The sequence below is a fragment of the Pleurodeles waltl genome, unplaced genomic scaffold (genome assembly GCF_031143425.1).
Source record: "Pleurodeles waltl isolate 20211129_DDA unplaced genomic scaffold, aPleWal1.hap1.20221129 scaffold_37, whole genome shotgun sequence".
NCBI classification, from domain to species: Eukaryota; Metazoa; Chordata; class Amphibia; order Caudata; family Salamandridae; genus Pleurodeles; species Pleurodeles waltl.
This window is the reverse complement of record NW_027150076.1, coordinates 11,480,450-11,484,456: the sequence shown is the minus strand read 5'-3', so window position 1 is coordinate 11,484,456 and position 4,007 is coordinate 11,480,450. Positions and strand designations below refer to the sequence as shown.

Sequence of the window (4,007 nt, the reverse complement as noted above, 5' to 3'; positions counted from 1 at the left end):
AAACAGAAGGACATAATTTCCGATGCGGGCGGCCCAGCTGTATGTCCATTTCCATCTCTGGAGAGGTGTCTAATCTGCTGCAGAAGGCAGGCCAGTAAACTCTTACCCCTGGCCATTGCTACCCAAGATGTATAAATTCAAAGGGTCAGAATCTGAATAGGTCATAGATCTTATTTCTGTATCTTCCTCCAATAGTCTTAGTGCTTCCCTGTGCAGTATGTACAGAGGCGCAACTTCAAGCAATGGTGGCAGAAGCAGGAGTGGTGTAGGGATCAGTAGTGGTGGGGCTGCCATGTAGGAGGCTGAAGCAGATTGGAGTACCTAAGAGCTGGATCAAAGGATGGACAGGTCTCTGTTCATCCAGATGGGATGGAGCAAAATGGCATCAGAGCCAAGGGCATAAACATAGGGAAAGTGAATGACACTTAGGGTCTGAAGGCATGCCTGATGACACCAATGCCCTTGCAAAGACTCCGTACATGCCATTAAGAAATGTTGCCGGGTCAGAACCTGGAGCCTGGAACATAGGTGCAGGTTAAGAACTGCCAGGAGAAAGGGTCCCCGCACCGATGGATCCAGGAAGTTCAAGGATGGATCCTGTGGAGGTCGAAACAGTTCTGGGTCAGGTGCAGAGTAGTCACTAGAGTGGGGCAATTGGGAAAAGGGGTCAACTGCTTCAATGGCAACTAACTATGGTTCCAAGGTAAATTCCCTGGGGGAGTTGGAGGACGTCGAAATGACTTCTCTTTGGAATGCTTCTTGTGCCTTCTCCTCTTCCCCCAAAAGAGTGGGTTGACGGTGCCCTGTAACGAGGTTGGACGCTAGATCAGCTGTGCCTCTAGTCCCTTGGCCTGCCCATGAAGAGCCTCGCCTCATGGTCCTTGATGGCATTTGGGTGTTTGTTCTGGCAGTAGTCACAAGACTGGGAGTCGTGGTCCAAACCGAGTCACCAGAGGCAGATGAAGTGGGTATCAGCTATAGACATCTGTCCTTCACAATCCCTATAGTGTTTGACTCCAATCTCTTTGGAAGAGACATGGTACTGCACTTGTGGTAAAATTTCTGTGAAAACCTCAAGACTCTTTGAGAAAGCGATTGCTGGACTTGTACCAAAGATGCAGAACAAAGGGAACAGATGTCTTAGCACTGGGATGAGCCCAATATATGGCTTCAGTGATGTCACTGGATCCCTCCTCCGATGCGGATGCAAAGCCAGGGACACCGCCCAGCAGTATGATAGCCTTGAAGAGTTTGGATCTCGACTGGTGCCTGAGTATTATTCTATGGGTACGGAATTTGCAGGTAGACTTATCCATCAGAAGTGGTCTCTGTTTAGTCACAGGCGCTGAGACGATTGATTCTCATTGGTTCACAAAACCTTCAATATGAGAAATATATGTGTTTGCTGATGTACTTGGAGGTGTGATAATTGTCTAAAGCTCTTCGCACATTCATTTCTATGGTATGGATCTTCCCATGTGTGTTTGCTGATGTATTTGGAGGTGTGATAACTAACTACATTGCTTCAAATAGTCACTGCATTTGTATGTTTTTCCTCTGTGTGTGTTTGATAATGTCTCACAAGGTATGCTGACCGACTAAAGCTCATCCCACATTCACTACAATGGTATGGTTTTTCCTTTGTGTGTATTCGCTGATGTCTTTGGAATTGTGATAACCAACTAAAGCTTTTCACACATTCATTGCAATGATATGGTTTTTCCCCTGTGTGTGTTTGCTGATGCCTTTGCAGGTGTGATAACCAACTAAATCTTTTTGCACATTTATTGCACTGATATGTTTTTTCCCCTGTATGTGTTCACTGATGTACTTGGAGGAGCGATAACCGACTAAAGCTCTTTGCACATTCATTGCAATAATATGGCTTTTCCCCTGTATGTGTTTGATAATGTCTCTCAAGGTGTGTTGACCGACTAAAGCTGGTCCCACATTCACTGCAATGGTATGGTTTTTCCCCATTGTGTGTTCGCTGATGACACTGTAGGTTTGATAACTGACTAAAACTCTTCACACATTCACTGCACTTGAATGGTCTTTCTCCTGTGTGTGTTCGCTGATGAATCCTCAATGTTGAGTAACGACTAAAACTACTTCCACATTCATAGCAATCATATGGTTTTTCCCCTGTGTGTATTTGCTGATGTCTGTGTAGATCTGATAGCTGACAAAAGCTCTTCAAACAGTCATTGCAATGGTATGGGTTTTTCCTTGTGTGTCTTTGCTGATGTCTTTGGAGGTGTGATAACCATCTAAAACTTTTCACACATTCATTGCAATTAAATGGTCTTTCCCCAGTGTGTGTTTGCTGATGTCTTTGTTGATCTGATAACCGACTAAAGCTCTTCGCACATTCATTGCACTTGAATTTGTTTTCTCCTGTGTGAGTTTCCTGATGATTCCTTAATCTTGAAGATTTGCTAAAACTACTTCCACATTCACTGCAATGGTATAGGTTTTCTCCTGTATGTGTTTGCTGATGTCTTTGGAGGTGTGATAACTGACTAAATTGCTTCACACATTCATTGCAATGGTATGGTTTTTCCCCAGTGTGTGTTTGATAATGTCTCTCAAGGTGTGATAACTTAGTAAAGCGCTTCCCACATTCACTGCATGTGAATGGCTTTTCTCCTCCGTGTGTTTGCCAGTGCTCTTTAAGGAGTGCTAAATGACTAAAGCTTTGCACACATTCAGTGCAATAGAATAGTTTTACTCCTTTGTGTGTTTGCTGTTCGTCCTTTTGTAGCGATGACAAGCTAAAGTTGTCCCTGCCTGTGTATGATTCTTCTTTCTTGGTTAGTGTCTCTTGGTCGGTGATATGTTTGTCCACTTCCCATGACTCTGTTTCCTGAAGGGCCAACATGGTTGATAAAGCACTTGTATTATTCTCACATTTCCTGGGTGAGCTGGTATTTAGGACATTTGATTTCCAATTTAAAAGTCAGTTGTCACACTCAACATATGCCCGGCATCTTTTCGAGTGATTGTGCCTCTTGACTGGATAACAGTTTTTGACGCTTGTGGGTAAAGATTATTTTTCCTTCTGGTCAGAACAAGGTAATATGTTGTAGATAACAGAACTCTTTTTTCCTTTATCCTTCAGTTGTTTGTCTCCACTCCGTTGTGCTATTCTCTTGTTGCTGCAGTTGGGCCACAAAGAGTTTACAACAGACCCAGAGCACTGAATGATGGTTCTTTATCTTTAGTCCAAGCACTGTGGTAACCACATCATACTGATCCCACGATCAAAGCTGGTGTTGGGCACCGGTTTATACAGGAGGTGGTTTGTCTTAATTTTGTAGAAGTCACTTCTTAGTCCTGTGGTGTAAAGGTGCACAGCTCAGACTCTTACATTCAATGAATAGCCCTTGACTGCTTCTTCCAGGATTCGTCAGTTTGTGTTCAGGTTCCTCTGTTGCAGACTGCACTGATGCTTTCCTGTGGACTGGTCCCCGTTATTTCTGACAGTTGTCTTGCAGAGTTGAAGTATTATCTTCATTATTTAACATCATTTTGTGATTTCAAGACTTTTTTCCTGTTGAATGTAAAGAGATTTAAAATTAAAGAACACAATTGTAATAGAATATGAATGCACAATACTTATCTGGTTGTGAACGACAACGCTCTTTTACCATCTTTGAAACCTCGCAAGGTATAGTTCACCATACACGGATATTTAACTAAAAGTTATGTTGAACACATCCCATCTTATTTACTTCAGAAAAGGAGGTGATTTATCAGTCTCCACGGAGTGACTTAGTACAGAAAGGGCGGTCACGGAGCACCACGTGCTACAGGTACAGGGTAAGTAGATGTACATGGACAAGGTTTTGATGAAGCAGAAAATGAAGGTTTTGATTTATTAACGCATAAACGTAGTGCTGAAATAATCATGTGTGACTTTAACCGAACTAATTAAGATTGTACGGGGACAAAATGTGCCCTCAGAGTAGTTTGCCATCATTTATACGCGTGCTTTATATAACGTG

At 42.9% G+C, this 4,007-nt stretch overlaps 1 pseudogene; it reads right to left on the bottom strand.

Annotated features, from left to right (window-relative positions):
* Positions 1 to 373: 373 nt before the first annotated feature.
* On the bottom strand, positions 374 to 3,674 carry LOC138276096 (zinc finger protein 135-like; annotated as a pseudogene).
* Between the last annotated feature and the right edge of the window lie 333 nt (positions 3,675 to 4,007).